Genomic DNA, 19223 nt, shown 5'->3' with positions numbered 1-19223 from the left:
AGGACAGGACAGTTTCTCTTTCTTCATTGTCATTTATCTACACAAATCACGGTGCTCAGGACCCAGGAGTCAGCTAACGTATATTTGTTGGATGAATGCGTGAGTGAATGAGAGTGAGTAAATAAACAATCCCATATAGCCTAGAAAATGTTGTGATTGTCCCTGTTACTGCTTTTATCGCTGGTATTCCAATTTTGGGTTCGGTTTTCGTTAATAACTTACAAATGGCACTCTCTAAATAGAACAGCAAACAGCAGCTCGAATTCTATATTAGTAAAGTTTCTAAACTGAAAGGATCATTTCTTCCTATTCCAAGGAAGCTTCTGGTTCGTACATGACATTTCTCTAGATGTATGCAGGGACACATTCTGTATTCCATTCGATTTTAGCTAAGAATATTTTCAATCTCTCGTCAGTCTGATGTTCCCAGCTACGCTGGATGTTGAGAACCGTGTTTAACATTAGGCTCAGAGTAAATCATAAATATGCATTAGCTTCCAACTTGGTCCGGGGCCGGATGAACGTCTCGTGGTGCCGTTCCTAACGCCCTCCTGCTCGCCACCCCCGGGGGCTCCCGCACCCCTTCCCCACACCCTCTCTCCCCGGCTCCCCCCAGCCCCCCGAGGCACACACGGGTCCGTCCCTTGGACCACTCAGCCTTGAACAACACAAGCGGTGCAGACGTGTGGAGGCAGGGAAGAAGATGCCGTAGACGGGTACACAGGAGAGAACTGCGAGAGAGTCTGAGCTAAGTGAACCCCCTGGCTGGCGTTTGGACACTAACGCAGAGGCTTGGGGATCTGTCAGCATTCAAGATGCGGGAGGAGGGTGGACGCCAAACCGTCTCTGTCTCCTCGTCTTGCCGCGCTCTTGCCCAACTCACCATTTGCCCTGTTCACTTCAGGTCAGGTGGGTTCGGTCAGAGGAGCGTGTCCCCAGGCCAGGTGCTCAGGGACCGCTCAGGAGCTCGTCACATTCAGGGCAGAGGGATCCATGCTGGCCAGGCACCAGCAGGAAGTAGGCTTCCTCTGGGAGACGGTCCGCTTCGTGGTTTGATCGATTCCGTACCCTCCCTTCTCATCCAAGTGGATTCATCACAAGTGGCCTCGCTCTACAGCTGTGGTCCCCCGCCAGGGCTGCCTGCTCGAGTCACCTGGGAAACTCTGGAAAGTCTCAGCAGAAGGAATCGGGAGGCATCCCACACCAGCTACACCAGAGCCCCTTGGGACCTCGGGAGGCTAGCTGTGACCAGGACAGTCACGCCCGGAGAAGCACGTTTTGCTTTATTGGAGTGAAGAAGGCAGCATCAACCGCTTGACTCTCTACGGCAATTCTGTTTTCCTACTCAGTTTTACGGCACCTCTATTGCTATGGTTATAATTTTATATGATGCCTTCCTGGCATTCTCAGAGCAAAAACATTATATGCAGTTTCTGGTGCCAAAAGGTGTAGAAAGTTCCGTGAAACCACGGAGGGGGAGAGAGTAATAGATTTCTTTTAAGATCATAACACTTTTGATTTCCTCCCCTCCTCTACGCTGGCTGCTGTTACTTTAAAAGTCTTCTGAAAAAAAATAATAAATTAAGAAAAAAAGTCTTCTGGCATTTAACTGGCAATAAACGGGGCAAAACAAACTGTTCCTTCCTCTAGATGGTGCAATTTTTATTGCTCTGTTTTAGAGCAACCAGATACGCCTTTTAGAAAAACACCTGTTTAGCCACCTTCTGTTTGTATAGCGTCGGGGTATCAGCGGACCCACCTCAAGGGGGAAGGAGGGGTTTTCTATGCGCCCCACGTTTTTCAAACACCCTTAGACACACCTGACGTTAAGTGACACTGACGACACCAGCTCCTAAGCCAGGCGATTGCCCGGAGCTGAATCATAGACGGCTGAGCTCATCTTGAGCTCAATTGTCCCAGACGTTGAAAGCAAACCCAGACGTCTGCAGGACTGCACAGGCCCTCCTGTGCATGTGGCCAAAGGGGTCAGCGTGGAATTATCTGCTCACACAGGATTTAGGAAGCCCGTGACCAGAGGGACCGTTTCCATGCTAAGTCGGTGACACATCTCTGATCCCGTGGCGATGCTGTGTGGCGGGAGCAGCGTGTGCTCGCCCGTGCGCGGCTATGCTTCCGGTTTTCGCGTCTGTTCCATGCGTGTGCACACAGGCTCGCAGAACTTCAGAGTAGTGGGTCGGTACCAGGCGCTGAGCCGCGTGCCAACATCTCGCTCAGGAGGGAAAAAAATGGATTTCATAGCGGCAAATAGACCTCAAGGCAAAATTCGAAGAATCTGGAACATTCTTAGTCTTCTCAGGGCATCCGTAATTTTTTGCAATATGTTTCACCCCCAAGGCAAACAGATTGACAGACTCCACTATCCAATGGCTTTCTGTGTGTTGGCCACAGTTCTTCACTGCCTGCTTTAATTTTTTTTGTGGTCTTAGGAGCAACCCGAAATGAAAAGGTTATTATTTCCTACTTGGGAACCACTCAAAATCGCTTCCGGACCGACCTCGTCACCCTTTCCTCGGGTGTCCTGTCTCCTGTTCATTGTCATGCAGTGTAATTAGAATTGCTTTTCTCTAATAGGACCTTCTTGGGTTGCTCCCTTCACTAAGAACATTATAATAATAACGATGATGATAATAATAATAACACTTCGTTTTATGGCATATTTCCTGCCCCTACTTTGCTAAGTATATTACCCAGGCTATTTATTTTACTCAGCATTAGGAAGCCCTTATTACTTTATGGTACCATTTTACCATCAAGGATCACAGACAGCTTAAGGGACAGCCAAATACCACACAGCCAGGACGCAGAGCTCAGCCGTTTTATTATTAAAAACCTCCTAACAAAATGTCGAAATCGGTCCGTTTCTGTCTGTAGCTTTGACAATGTTTGCTTTTAACACTTCATTATTAGGTGCCCCTAAATTAGTTACATCTTCCTTGGAAAATGGACACTTTCATGTCATATGATAACCCTTTTTATCTTTAGTAGTGGTCTCTCCCCTTAAGTCTCTTTAGCTTGATAAAATATTACACCAGCTTTCTTTTGTTGAGATCTGTGTAACACGAGTGTGTGTGCAGACACTTAAAGTAAATGCAAACATATATATATGCACACATACACATATGCATATATATGTGCATGTGTAAGCTTATTTATAAGTTCATATATATTTATCAGTTTACAGGAAGAAACATTTTCAACCGCCCACATTTTCTAAATTCTTATAATTTGGACGTGCCTCTAATAAGCAGCAATTAGCTAGATGTTTTTAAATACTGTGTTAAAATATTTACATTTTAACCAGAATGTTTGGTCCGTTGACACTGAACATGACAGCGGAGAGTGCTAATTGCCTGCAATATCCTTTCCCACCTTTTCCTCTGGCCCACGGGACCGTCTGTCATTCCCTCATAGAGCTGAATGTCCCAGCTAAATGGAACCGAGCGCAGGAAATCAGGAGGTGAGTGGAGGAACACAGCCAGCTCCCAGGAGACTGGGTCATAACCTCAGAAAGGAAGCCACAGTCCCACCCTCCATCCCCGCCCCCGCTGTTGTTGTTGACTCTGAAATACTGATGGCTGAGTGTCCCTTGGAGCTGGTGATGCCAACCAAGAGAAGAGGAGGACAGGGCATCCCACCAGCCTGGCCCCTCACACAGGACCGCCAGGACGGAGACAGACACACTCCTCCGTCTGTGCTCTCCAGTTAGCACCATTTATGCTATAGCTCTTGTTTTGCCTTTCCTCTTTCTTGAATTCTTTTAAATGCATTGAGGTTTGTGACTCCAGTCTGGTATTTAAATTTCCACCAAGTGTGATCTACAACACCGATTTCTATTGTTGTAGTGTCATTTCATGGTTTTCATAAAGAAGTCCGAAGATAATCAATGTTTTTAGCCTCCAGCATGATACAAGGGCCTGGAAACAATGGGCATCTGTAATATTTTTTATCCAGTATTTTAAGCCTAATTGTTAAAATTCTATGAATCAAAATTTTTCGTTATTTCAGTTCTGGTCGTAGCAAATGCGTTCAGCTTTTGTCTCTCATTTACACTCAGTTTTGAAAAAAAAAACACATAACTTTAGTGAAGATACAGTTAGGCTGATTATTGATTTGTTTTCACTGCAAATAAAAAATAATCTCCACTGTTTTCTGATTCCCATCTTTGCAGTTAAGAAGTAACTCCGGGTCTTTTTGATATTCCTTTCTTGCTAAGGGTTCCAGTAACTTCTCTTTCTTTGAAATTTCATTTTGATTAGTCCTGATGTGGATTTTTTTTACCCTATCCTGCCTGACATTGGACTTTTAGAATTGAAGACTGGTGTCTTTCAACAAATCTTGAAAATTCACACAAGTTAACTCCTCAAAATTTCTCTTATCTTCTAGAGTTCTGAGCAGGTGAATTGAAGAACACTTTCTTCATCATACCCCTTGAATTTTATTTATTCTATTTCATTTTTTCTATTACTGAAATTTGTATTATTGCTTCAGATCTATTTTATAATTCACTAATTGCCTCTTCAGCTCTGTAAGTCACAATTGAAATTGAATTAAATTCAATTTTTTTAACGTTAGCTTTTGATTTCTTATTTCTAGAAATCCTATTTTTTCTCCCACGGTTGCTTTTATGTTTTTCAGGATTCTTATTGTTTGCTTACAGTTTTTAGTCACCTCCTATGTTTATGTATAATAAATATAATCAATTGATTGATTAATTACTTAATGTAGACACATATAATACATTAGATCAGATTACATGGGATGTCAGTGTGGTGGGTTGACTCTGTGGTCTTCCTGCTGGCTCTCACTCACCGTGCTCCCCTTTCTCGAGAGCTTGTGACTGGTAGCTATGAGCTCATCTTCCATGAAAGTTTCCTGTGTAGGAATTATCTGAGGCTTATGTTGAAGGTATATTTCTCTAAATATAATTTGTGTTTGCTTCTGTCAAACACAAAACATTTGCTTCTTGATGATTGCCGAAGGTCGTTCGGCCCAAATATGTGGCTAGTTGATTCAGATAGTGTTACAGACGGATGTGAGGGCCAGCTTCTGGTTACATATGGGAGCATTTTGTTTAGGTCTCCTTATGTTTAGGACCAGGATTGTGGCATACACTTTTCCTTGCTGTTTCTTTCTCTGAAATGAGTTTATTTTTCTTTAACTCTCAGGTTGAAGAGTGCCTCATCAGGATCTAACAGTGTGTGTGTGTGTGTGTGTGTGTGTGTGTGTGTGCGCACGCACACGCATGCATGCACACATGCACACACATTTTTGGTGTAGCATTGTGTGTTTTGGGCTGGATGATTGTTTAGGATTTGTAGCCTACCTCCAAAAAAAGAAGCTAAATCTCACGTTTTCCACCATTGTGTGCATCTGGCTCCTGGTCGCTATTCATATTAAACTCAAATCTTGCAATTTTGTATGAAGCAAAGATAAATCTGGGGCTCTTTCCCACACGACCACTGAGCTTTCTAAATGGCCAATCTCTGGACAAGTCTTACTCAGGCTTTGTTAGGTCCCGGTAATTTCATGAGCCACCATGAACATATGGGGGGATCCCCCAGGTGACCTCTCCCCCCAGGTGGTCTTTTAATCTTTCCAGTCGTCCAGCACAGGCTCCCCAGCGATCCCCTCCACAGTTTTGACACAGTCGCATTTCACTTCCTCCCTGGGTACATCCAGCTCACACTGGCCACACTTTAACTCTGAGTCTTCAGATCATTTTGTGCTGTTTACATGACAGGGGTTCACCCTGGTGAGTTGGCAGGAGATAGGCCTGGCTTTAAACCCCAGCTCCATCATTAACTAACAAGTCACCTGGCCTAGTCTGTTCATGAATGGACATGGCCTTTGGGCCTTCTGATTCCTGGGAGGAAAGATAAAGTGGTGTTTTGTGTGTATCTGTGTGTGTGTGTGTGTGTATGTGTGCACGTGTGTGTAGTAATTCTTTCAGGAGCGGTGGAAAGCTGATGAGTGGCAGGAAACTGTTTTTTTTTCCCGCACCTGCCAACAGGTTCCGTGTTGTTGGTAATGCTGTAGATATCTGGTTCTCATAGTAAACGTTCTGATGTGGAGTAGTCATGTGGTTCATCAACACTGTCCATCCATGCGTGATCTACATGATCTGGGAAACCACCGGAACATTATCATAGCCACGGTGCCCTGCCACACCTAACACACGCTGCCATGTGCCTACCAGGCCATTCTATGATGTCATAAGGGTATCAGGCCTTTTTTTCAAAGTGGTCATGGGTGGATCAGGAAAAAACAGGTACTGTGAATGTGTTTCCAATAGAGCAGAAAAATATAGAAATCAGCTGATCATTGTTGTAATGGAAGACTTCAGCCTCAAGATGTCTTTAATAACCGGAAAATTAACTGTGAACATGCCTGACTATGAATAGGAGGGAGAAATATAAAGGAAGCACATGGCGGTCCCTCGCTTCATCTTCCTTGTGTTTTTCAACATTTTGTGAATAAAGAGGTTAAGTATTATCCAATACTCATGAAGATTACAGAGAAACTTCATACGTATAAGTATTTATATTATATTTATATATTAAATATTATATATAAAATAAATAAATATATTTCGTATATAATATATATATACTATATATAATATAATACATATATTATATATATATAGTATATGTATATATTATATATAGTATATATACAGTTACCATCCCTTTTTCATTATGAAGAACCACCTGTGGTTAGGCAAAATGACCAGAGAGCAAGTGCCAGCTGCACAGGTCACTAGTCCTGTGAACTTGGAAAATTGCTCCAACTTGGCTAGACTCGTTTATAGACTAGGTGTCATGGCAATACCTACCTCAGGAGGTCTTGAGAAACATCGATGGTAAATGTCCATAAAACTTCCTGTGGAGGCTGGCACTTAGGAACCACAGGCACACAAACAGTTGAAGTGATCTTTGGTTAAAAAAATATTAAATTGATCAAGAAAGATACAAACAAGTGGAACCACCAATAATTTCTAGTTGGAAATAGTTTCTCTCACTGCACACCAGGCTTCTTGCCTTCCCGCAAACATCACTTTCTGTGGCATTCACGTTGGGGGGGGGGTAGTTTTGGCTGTAGGAATGGGCTATATCACCTAAGATTTATTACCTCTTTTTATCAAGTAACACTATGGTGTGGATGTTATTATATGTCAATAAATGTGGATCTTGACTGGGTGATCATTTTTATTGGGCATAATACCTCACTCCATGGATATGACGGGATTTATCTGGCCATCCTCCTATTGATAGGCCTTAATGGTTCTTATTTCCTTTTCTTTTCTTTTTCTGTAATGACCATCCTTGTTTTTCAGTTTTTGTGGCCTTGACCTTTTATTTCTGTAGGGAGAATCCCAAAGAGTAGAAGTGAACAATCCAACGGCCCCCTTTGCTAAGGTTTTGTATTGTTGCTGCCAAATTGCAATCCAGACCTGCTGTGACGATTTACACTCCCACAAGACGATTTTCACCCCCACAAATAAAGCATGAAAGCATCTGTTCCCCCAAGTTTTTCAACCTTGGCTGATCTGATGACAAACAAAGTTAATCTCTTCATTGTGATAATCCGTGTCGCCTTGATGGCTGGTAGAAGAGGTGCGGAGGCCACGTTCACAGAATGGCGTCAGCAGGTTCTCGATAGCGTGGGAGACAGCAAGGCACGTGACAGACACCCAGCGATTCTCCGTGTTCCCTGGAGCAGCTTTTCCTCTCTAAACACAGTGGCGTGCGTGGCCCTATGGCTTGGAGCACCTTGCGTAAGGAAGACAAAAACCTTCTGAAAGACACAAGTCCTGAGAACACATCTCCGACCAGTATTCAGAGAGAAGAAAGCCTCCTCACGGTGGAACAGACATGGGGGTGAGTGGGTCAGGACGCAGAGCCAGGCACACAGGGAGGACTGTGTGGCAGAGTATGTGGCTGACGCTGGGACACCCTCCAAGGCAGCCGCCACAGGGTCTGAGCCATGATTGTGAACTCAAAGGGTTACAGAGCCTCAGGCAGGGCAGGGCTGGTAACACCGCGACCAGGAAAGGAACTCCAACCCCACGAACACATGGGTCACCAGAGCTTTGCCATGACTCACCCATCATCACCGTGCTTCCTCTCTTCGCCTGATATTTGGAAGCAGGACAGCTGCCCTTTGGACCACGGAGGGCCTGAGATCCCTGGATAATTGAAAGCAAGTCTCAAGAGGGAGGGAAGGCCACGCCATAGTTTCTGTGCATGAGGGCATGTCGACACTTGAGCAATTTGCTGAGGAACCAAAAAAAAAAAAAAGAACCCACAAGCTGGTAAAACCTAACAGTTCAACTAGTGTCACTGAAAGCTTCACATGTTTTCTGGCATTTTGGAGTTCTGGCTCTGAGAGTGTCCTATTTATATATAACTTTTCTCCGTTTTTTTTTTTTTTTACTTTGGGTATTCGTCTGTTCCTCAGTGATAGAAAAGCATGGTTCTACATCAGTGATATTAACTGCGGTCCTGAGTGTTGGAAATATTAGTGACAGGAAAGAACCACAGGGAGTGAAATTGAAATGCCAAGTGAAGTGACTTCTGGTTCTTTTGTTTTTAATTTTTTTTTAATTTATGTATTTTGAGAGAGAGAGAGTGTGTGTGTGTAAGAATCCCAAGCAGGCTCCATGGTGTCAGCACAGAGCCTTCCTCGGGGCTCGAATCCATGAACCACGAAATCATGACCTGAGCCCAAATCAAGAATTGGATGCTTAACTGACTGAGCCACCCAGGCCCCCCCCCCCATTCTTGCCAGTGCATTCGTAAGTCAATTAAGCAATAGAAAAAATGTAACATTCCAGAAACCTTTCAAGCATTAACAGATCCTTAGAGGGGATAAGTAACACCCAAGTTCTTTGGGGCTCAGAAACTCCAGAATGAGAGTTGGAAGTTGGGGCGCAGTGAGGGCAGAAGGAAAGAGCGGATTGGAACTGGCGATGCCACGGGTGATGCCACAAAAGGAAGCCTTGTGGAGCGAAGAGGCTGTATGCACTCAAAGGGATCGAACATTCAAGCAGCCTGACCCACACTCATACTTGGAATCGAGACAAGAGGGATCTGTCATTCAGAAAACAAGTTGACCTGTTTTAGACGGAAAGTAAACTTTGAAGCCTCATTTCAAAAGAAGTGAAAGTCCAAAGGCCGACTTCCACTTGTCGCGCCCGACACTTAATAGTCCAGAAGCCTCGAGCAACCTCAGAGCACTGGGGCAGCTCCGTAATCGTGTCCCGAACACCAGCTTAGCGCCAGGACGCTGCGTGGGCACCAGAACGTTGGACGATCCGAATGAAACCAGCAGTCTCCTTCCAGAAGCTCGCCCTCTGGGGAGGGCGGCAGGTACGGAACAGACGAGCGTTAGTTCAGCGTCAGGTGCCGAGATGACAGCACCGGAGTCAGAGTTCAACAGAGCTGCTGAGAGCAGACCCTCTGAGGAACAGTGAGCATCCAATTATCCGCTGTGTGACCCTGGGCAGGTTGCTTAAGTTCTCTGTGCCTCACCTCTTCGTCTATAAAACCGAGATGGAAACAGAACCTGCGTCAGGCCGGTCTGATCTGTGCACCACGCTCTCGAGTGAGCGGAACAGAGGCTGGGACGCCTCGGGGGTGGCAGGATGCTTAACGCGGGACGAGGCACTCGCCAGGTAAAGCAAGGGCAAAATGTTACGTCCTGATAAAGCTCCCCACAAAGTCTCCTCCCCGCGTAGAAACCACGCGCGAGTTTCTGAATGGCCTGGCAGGTGCCACTTCCCTCGACCCTTAACAACGCTTCACTTGGTGCTTTCACAAGTATCCACTGCGGAGGAGGCCACAGTTACCGTTTGTAATCAACCGCAGGCTATTACGCGTTCCGCGTGGCCCATTAAACAGAAGCGGGTAGCGGGTACAAGTCCAGCTCGCGCAAGAGTCTGAGCAAATCCCCTCGGTTCCCAGAGACCAGGAGCTCCCCTGTGCCCACGCACGCCCCGGCCAGGCCGCCAGAGGAAGCACACACAGACAGCCGGCCGGGATTAGGACCCTCATAATGGATTTTTTCTCCACCACAAAGTAAGGGCGAAAACAAAGTCCTGCCAACCGCATTGAGGATTAGTGTGAATGAAACCGAAGAAGCAGATTTGCTGACCCTCGTCAACTGTGTTCATCATCTGCCCTCCTCATTAGCCAGCTCAGCGGATTCGGGAGAGAGAAGTCCGACCCAGTGCATAAAATCTAACCAAACTGACCAATGAGCCGCTAAGGAGACCTGATCCAATTGAAGCACACGGCCCATCTTTCCTCCTGCAGGGACGCCCTCTTCCCGGGTCCTCGCTCATCTTTTCTGGTCCAAACCACTCGGGGAAACGCACTTAGTATGCACACAGCGAAAGCTTCCAAGCCTGAACTCACGGGTGGTTCACTGCTACAGCCACGCTGATGCGTGTGTGTCTGTGTGTGTGAAATGTTATAAAAACAGTGGACAACGGGCGAAGGCATAATGAGCACGGATTTCTTGCCCAGCCCCCGTCAAAGATGCCCTGAGCAGAACGCAGCCCTTACTCTGTGCAGCAGGGTTCTCGTTGATTCCACGCTGTTACACCGTTTCGCATGTTACCAACCCCTAGGGAATAAAATAAGGCTGAAGATTTCTACAGAGTTCAACGCCAGTGTTCTAAGAATTAGATCCTGGCATGTAAAAATAAGAGAACGGAGAATGCTTTCCCTCTCTCCTGTGAATGGCAAGCCACAGGCCGGGCCTGTGATGTGCTAACAGCTGTGCTTAGTAAGTAATATGACGGGATAATGCTCATCACTCAGCCTAACTGCTGGCTTATTTCTAGCCCCACATTCCACAGTATTGAGATGTGATAGCCTATTACCTCTACAAAAATCCTAAACAAGGCTGTATAATGGACAAGCTTCCCCCGTCATTTTGGTGGTCTCCCTGCCGTTGACTTTGAAAGTCGTCTCAGGACGATGAGGCCGACTGAGGAAGTCATCGTTTCCAAGCGTCAAGCCGAGGGCCCAAGGAACGCCGCGTTGGGGCCTTTGTTTTTCATTTGTGTCAGTGACACTTGCTCCCAAGCGTTTGTCATTCAAAGAGAGTAGGGGACCTATATCTGCCGAGTTGTTGGAGAAGTAAAGATGGTCGAGGGCCGCACGACCGTTTCAGGATTAAGAACCCGAGGAGGAGTACCCCCAGAGCTGCTGGGCTCGGACGGAGTCCTGGGCGGGCATCCACACCGGCCAGACCCGCCTGGATGAGAAGAGGGCACACGGAGTGCCCTGCGCTCCAGCTGCCCTGGCCAGCGTGGGGGGGGCGGGGACCCTCGGAATGAATGACGGCACCTGGGAAGCAGCTGGCCTAGAACAAGGGTCTCAATCTCCTGAGCGCCAGGGTGAGCCCCGGAGGACACCGAGAGGCAGGCCGGGTTCCGCCTTTCATCTGGGAGGCCGTTGTGAGCTTGGGGGTGACAGTCACAAACTCTACTGAAAGGCACACCTAGAAAAAGCTTTGAGAGAAAATATCAGGACTTAGTGGTCCACACAAGGGTAAAGATAGCTCTTTTTTGCTTGGAAAATGCACTTTTTACAGTGTGGGCTCGTGAGTACTCGGAACCTGGTTCACTCATGTATCTAAAATGTCTTTCTGGGGAGCCTGGGTGGCTCAGTCGGTTGGGCATCTGACTTCGGCTCAGGTCATGACCTCATGGGTCATGAGTTCAAGCCCCATGTCGGGCTCTGTGCTGACAGCTCGGAGCCTGGAGCCTGCTTCATACTCTGTGTCTCCGTCTCTCTGTTCCTCCTCTGCTCATATTCTGTCTCTCTCTCTCTCTCTCTCTCTCTCAAAAATAAATAAAAGATTAGAAAAAATTTAAATGTCTTTCTAATGAAAATAATCATAAATAATTTTTTTTTAATGAATGGAGACCTTTCAGCTTTGGTGCAGTTTGGGGCCTTATAATGTATTCACCTGCTGAGCCAATTCTTGGGATCCTAGTTAATGGCACTTTCTAGAAAGGCTCCGCTTCTGCTTCCAATGGGTAAATCCTGGGAACATGGCAGGCTACGCTCATAAGCCAAATGCTAGACCATTGTTTTGGGGCCGTGTGAGGAATGACAGGACAATTAATTGTCCACAGCTACACCTCCCTTAATTAAAATGGAGGAATGAAAACAAACGTAGAGACTGAAACTAGGAAAAGAAAAAAAGGGACGTAGTTTTGCTTATAATTTTGCTTTTCTGGCTATTCTTGTTGAAGAATATTGTTGAAGGCTTCTGACCTGGCATCTGTCCCTATAAATTCTCAATTTGGTGAACTCTTACGTACGTGTTTGGAGGAGCAAGTTCAAATGTCTTAGTGAGACTCTACACCAATTTCTTTCTTTTTTTTTTTTTTTTAATTTTTTTTTTTTAATTTTTTTTTTCAACGTTTATTTTTGGGACAGAGAGAGACAGAGCATGAACGGGGGAGGGGCAGAGAGAGAGGGAGACACAGAATCGGAAACAGGCTCCAGGCTCCGAGCCATCAGCCCAGAGCCGACGGGGGGCTCGAACTCACGCGCGATCACTCGAGATCTCGCGAGATCGTGAACTCACCGACCGCGAGATCGTGACCTGGCTGAAGTCGGACGCCCAACCGACGGCGCCACCCAGGCGCCCCTACACCAATTTATTTCTTAAAAACAAAACGTTAAGAGACACTCTAAAACCTAGTGTGAAAATCTGCAGAAAGGTTGCTTGGATTAAATTTTCCTCTTCTGTTGAGATGGTTTATTTGATTAGTGTAGAAGGACCCATTACACAGAAAGACTTAAATTTCAGTGAAAGCAGTGGTCTTTTCTAAGTCAAAATGCCTATAAATTATTCTGAAAACCTGCATTTCAAATCTGTCCTGTGGGCTTGACACTTTGCAAAAGAGCATGCTTTAAAACACAAAGGATATTTGCCACATGTAGGGAAATGATGGAATTTAGAGTTTAATCACCAATTCAAAACCTTAAATACCCTACGATATTCTTCCGGGACTTTTCCTGAGCTGATGACGTGTGGCCACCTGCCACCCAAACAGCATCAGACCAGCCCACTCACGATGCCACCCTTCCACCTGATCCCTGTCTATTCCCGCCTCTCGGCAACCCCGGCTCTCCTCGTGCTGACCATCACTTGGGGCTTGAGAGGGGCACAGCCTGTCTTGACCTGCCCAAGCCGGGGGTCTCCTCCCATCCTGTGGGGGAGGGTCCCAGGGATACAGCTGCAATAGAACCCACCGTGGATGCAGGAGAAGGAAACTCCGGGGTCGCAGAAGTGGCATTTCTTACGTGTCCGGGAGGGTCTGGAGATCATTTCTGTGCTTGGAGGACCGCCCACCTTGCCCACTCAGAACGGAGTCCAGCCCGTGGTGTAAACGAGCGGCTTTGCATTCCCGTGGCTGGATCTCCATGCACATTCCTGTTCTCTCGTAACTACTACGCTGTAAAGATAAATTCTGCATGTGTTTATTTCATCGCCGCTAGGCACGGATTCAAAGTATAACACACTTTTCAAAATGCTTCCTATTTGTTAGAATACCACCATCTTGGCATTCCCTAAGAAGAAGAAAGTGAAAGAAAAACAAAAACAAAGACGAGTTTCGAGACAAAATGGAGATCAACTATTGCATCCGAGAGCACGTGCTGTCACAGAAAACCACACCCGGAGACTGCGTCCGCACAGACGACTGGTAATATGTGAGATCGCATCAGACCCAGGGCCTGCTCTCCAGCCTGTGTGCCCCATACCGGGCCTGCTTCCCACCCAAGTGATTTGAGAGGAAGGGAAGAGGGTAAGAGGGTTTCTGTCCCCTGTAGCCAACCTTTTTTTGATTTCAAAACACAATGTTAAGGACAAGCCATCATTGTTCTTTATATAAAGAGGGACTTTAGGGACTCCTGGGGGGCACAGTTGGTTAAGTGTCTGACTCTTGGTTTGGGTTCAGCTCAGGTCATGATCTCACGGTTCATGGGTTCGAGCCCCACGTCGGGCTCTGTGCTGACAGAGTGGAGCTTGCTTGGGATTCTCTCTCTCTCCCTCTCTCTCTCTCCCCCTCTCTCTCTGCCCCCCCCCACTCGCTCTCTCTCTCTCTCTCAAAATAAATAAACTTTTAAAAAAGGGACTTTATATCATTGGCTAAGTTAAAAACTTTTAAAATTTGAGGGCATCAACATCTGGAGGAAAGGGGACCAGCTGAGACAGTACCTTTCATATCTCCAAACTGGGAAAAGGGAGAAATAGATTCTATTTCCTCCAAGGTACCTGAGCTCGAGGGGGGTGTAATATCTTCCCACGGACCCTCTAGACTTCGGAACTTCAATGTGAATAAACACTGCTCACAGCATGCCAGTTCACGCCTCCCCCTGACTAAAACTCTACACCCATTTCCAGTGTTGAGGGCAACCAGGCAAGAGACTGTCTTTCTTTTTCAGAGAACCTTGGTTTAAAAGACCCCTGATGTTACAGACTGGGTTCATATGTTGAAGTCCTCACCCCAGCACCTCAGAATGTGACCGTATGTGGAGATGGGGTTTTTAAAGAGGTGATTAAGATAGAGTGAGGTCACCGGGTGGGCCCTCATCCAATCTGACCAGTGTCCTTCTAAGAAGGGATTAGGACACAGACACGCACTGAAGGAAGACCATGGAGAAGACGGCCATTTATAAGCCAAAGGGAGAGAGGCCCCAGGAGAAACTAACCCTGCCCCTGGCTGAGTCTCAGACTTCCAGCTCCCAGGATCGTGAGAAATCAACCTGTGCTATCGAAGCAGGCCAGCCTGCAGCATTTGCCACGCAGCCCCGAGATAACACGCCTAGTACGAGTGTGTGTCCACCCAGGACTCACTTACCCTGCCAGCAAGAGGGTTTTCATTATTCTGAGTCTGATAAGTGGCAGGCAGTGTGACACAAATCTGGCAGAGGTGTAAGCATCTGGGCTCGCTGAGTCATTGAAGTCTGACTTCCTCCACCTTCCTGCCAGAATGTGCTGAGGCTCAACCAACCAGAGGAGGCAGAGCAGGAGACCGGGGCGGGCGGGGAGGAGAGAGTGGGGCTCGCACTGTCCACACACGCATCAGTGCTCCACGGGCAGAGACAGTTGTCAGAGCGAGATGCTCGGCTGCAAATACTATGGTTTGGGAAAATTAGGATCAAACTGATCAGAATTCAGTGACTGGAAGGAAAGACTGAACTTGATTTATGGAAGAACATAGACACTTCTGTCTGTTTTTCGAAGACACAAAAACCTTGGGAAGTCCTATGCTAGTTTTTCATCCTTATAAATAGAATTGAAGTGTCATTCCCTAGCACTGGGGTGGGTTTCTCTTCTGAAATCAAAAATGTCCCGGTTTACAATCAATCTTTTGCAATCATAATCAACAGATGAAATTTTCAGTTTTTGTCTCTTTTCCCCTGCTCATCTAAGCAATTGGTTGCTTTCTGTTTTTAGTGTTTTCTGAACTTCCCATATTTCCTCATTCCCTTCAAAACCCAAGGCTCAATCGTTTTTTTTTTTTAACTCAAGATGGCAAAGGGACATATTGTTTATGGTGAAAAGGATCCTAGATATTTCAAAGTTACTGATACACTCTCAAGCGATGTATTTCTACCAGTTTAAATATGTCAAGTATTTATCTATGAAATAGAAGTAAATCAACATGACCTCATCGACTGACACTGATTTGTGTGTGTGTGTGTGTGTGTGTGTGTGTGTATCCAGAAAAATGCTGATGAGGATCGCAGCGTTTCATATTTCCTACTGACAAATGAAGGGAGACAGAAATAGAAGTTCTTAGCAATTGGTGGTGTCTTCCAACATATGCAATCACTTCCTTCTACTGCAGAAAAGGAAGTTCCAATACATGTTGCTCCAGAAAGATAAGCTGCACGGGGGGCCTGTGGGGGACGGGGGAGACGAGGTGGAACAGTGGTAAATAGAATCAACATGGACAGTGAGAATGGAGTGAGTCGTACTGAATGTGTCTTGGCCAGCAGCGATCGACAGGCTGAGGTCCGTCGATAATCGATAGCTTATACCAGATGCTGCTTCTGTTCTCATGCGAGGTTGTTTACCATCTCGTAGCCACTTTGTCCTTTCTCCGTTGCTCCAACAGCTCCCCATCCATAGTCTACTGGAGGCCAGGCAGTGAGCCAAGTAGTCAAAAATCTCTGTCTGAGTACGCTACTTGGAATGTACTATACCCTATAGTCTTATGAAATTAGATCTTATAATAATCCGGCTTCCTCCATCAAAAAATTAACATCTGGGTTATGTTCTGACCTCATAAGAACCCCTGAATGACAAAAGAGTGAAGAGTGTATGTTTCCCCCCTCGGAGAGGAATATATGAAGCCTGTCCAGAGGTGACGAACATTGTTCCAACCCCTGGGCGAGCTCTATTTCTCCCGTCTCAGTTGGGACCTCCAGGAGAGAAGTAGCATGGAATACAAATGCAACTCTTGGGGATTTGGAGCCATGTATCACCATGAGGGAAAACAACAGGGCAAAGATGAGCCATGGTGTTAGGCAAAGCCAAGAGGATCACAAAGAATCAGAGCCAGATTCCCGCTCAAACCACACTTGAATGGTGCTCTATCCCTGGACTTAGCTGCTATGTGAGCCCATAGATGGCACGACTTAGTTAACTATTACATGGTGGTTTTCAAATGTGTACATAAATGATTTGATGCATGTCCCTTGATGTCCACTTTCCCCTTCCCTTGAAAGTGGACCACACCTAGTGGCTTGTTTCTAATAAATGGAATGTGGCATAGGTGATAGTGAATGAGTTCTGAAGGGACATTGCAATGATATTGCCACTTCCCTGTTGTCGTCTCTTGGATGACTCACTCTGGGTGAAGCCGGCTGCTGTGGCCATAAGGACACTCCAGCCACCTGTGGAGAGCTTCATGTGGGGAGGAACTGCTGAGGCCTCTCATCAACAACTGGAAACACTGAGTCATCTGTGAATGAGCAACTGTGAAGACTGAGTGTCTGTCCCCAGTCAGACCTTCAGATGAGGCAGCCCTCACCGGCATCCTGACAGCAACTCTGAGAGACTGCAGCTAAACAGGCCCTCCGAAGCTGAAAGGACAATAAATGTCCGCTGTAACTTCTAACCACTGAGCTTTGAGGTAATTTTTTACGCAGCAATGCGTAACCATTGCAGACCCAGGCAGTGGGAAGAAGCTGGAAAAATAGTGAGGAGGGTGCAGATGAAAACCAAGGGCCTTGAAGAGCCTGGCAATAGACGTCTGCTGCCCTGTGAGAAGCTCAGAGGGGAAAGCTTAACGTAAAGCGGAGAAAATGCTCTTGAAAACAAAAGGAAAAAGATCCTCGTTATGTGTTGGAAGAAAGTTTAGCAATATCGTTGATTGCAGTAATATGGAAAATAAAAACTATACTTCGTGAATTTGGTGATCAGCCAAGGAGGTTTCCAGGCAGGGTTTCGGAGGTGCCACCGGGCTCCTTCTTGTTACAGTGAAATGTGAGGAGACAGAGATCAGTTAAAGGAAGTAAGGATAAGCAAAAAAGAGCAAGGACTTGCTAATATTGAAATCTCCCAGTGTCTCCTGATGGCAGATGATGAAGAAATGAAAAAAATGGCTCTCAGGCAAAGAAAAAATCCAGAACACTGTCGGGAACACATGACATACGGCTGGAAGCAAGGCGTGATTTCAAAATCCTCTGTAAGACCTCAGAAAGATCTAAAGTGATGTCTCCAAGAACCACACAGTTAAACAATAAGACTTGGAAGAAACTTATGGATGTGTCTCCTCAGAAGTTCCAGCAGGAGCTCAAGGTATCGCATGAACTATTTTTCAATATATTTCTAGGTGTGACTTTCATCCAATGAAATATGTCTCAATAAGATTCAGGGGAGACACACACAATTTTTCAAAAGAATTACAGTAACAGAAAACCCACCAACTTAGACCAAAAAGGGCAGAAGCTGTTGAAGAGGAAATGAGGCATCTGGACCCCAAACTTCCACAGGCAAGAAACCGCTAAGAAAACCACATAGCTAGGCACATGGGTCACATTTCATGGAAAAAGGAGGAGTCGGGGCAAAAGCAAGAGCCAAGAGAGCAGAGTCCGAAGCCATGGAGAATTGCTCACACACCTTGATTCCTCGTGAAGGAAGAACCCACACGTGTCCTAAGAGAACCAAGGATTGCTATGTGGCAGTGACTCCCACGTGCCTCCTTTGTGAATGGAAGTGTTCGCAGTGGTTAGCTGGTGCTTGCCGCACCGTTATACGTCGGGGTTACGGGTTTTGCGTAACCACGGGTCTTCAGAATCCAAGAAGCTGAACTCAACTACCACCACCAGTGAGATAGGAAGGGAATGCGTTGAGGGTATTTTCCATGTGAGAAGGCCGATTTTTTTTTCTAACCAAGCTAAGAAATCACTCTACATTTTAATCAAATTTCATAAAATGGCAAATCTTCAATTTGACTTCTTGAGCATTTTATTCAAAGACATTTGTGGTATCCCTGGTATATGGACTGAATTGAGTTCCCCGCCACCCTCCCCCTCCGAATTCATCTGTTGAAGGTCTACCCCCAACACAACTATTCAGAGTGTGGAAGTAATTAATGTCGAATGAGGTCATGAGAGTGGAACCCTGACCCAACACAATCAGTATTCTCAGAAGAGACACTGGAGAGCCTGCTCACTCTCTCTACTGTGTGAGGACGCAATGAGGAGGTGGCCATTTACAAGCCAGGAAGGGAACTCTCACCAGGAACTGAACAGGCCAGAACACGACCTTGGACTTCTGGCCTCCAAAGGTATAAAAAAATAAATTTCTGTTTAAGCCAGCCAGTCTGTGGTAGTTTGTTATGGCAGCCAGAGCAGACTAAGACACAGGGTATCATTAACTTAAAACCCTAAGACCTCTGGGGATAAAAGCATTGATGTTTTGGCTTGATTACCCTTCTTTCATTAGTTCTGAGGCCACTGTTCCTGAAGCGTATGACTTTGGCAGTCTCTAGGTCTTAACTGGGAACACTGTGAAACAGAGGTAAGTTTACGGCAAGCCATAAAGCTTAAGGCATTTTGAAGATTCAGCGAAAGGGAAACTGAGCTAGAGGTACGTTTAATTTGAGTTTTCTAGGACATAGCTGTGTGGTTCTTTGTCGAATCTAGTAAGTTAAAGGA

The sequence above is a fragment of the Prionailurus viverrinus genome, chromosome B4 (genome assembly GCF_022837055.1).
Source record: "Prionailurus viverrinus isolate Anna chromosome B4, UM_Priviv_1.0, whole genome shotgun sequence".
In the NCBI taxonomy this organism is placed as follows: domain Eukaryota; kingdom Metazoa; phylum Chordata; class Mammalia; order Carnivora; family Felidae; genus Prionailurus; species Prionailurus viverrinus.
The sequence above is the reverse complement of the archived record's forward strand: the minus strand, read 5'-3'. Positions refer to the sequence as shown.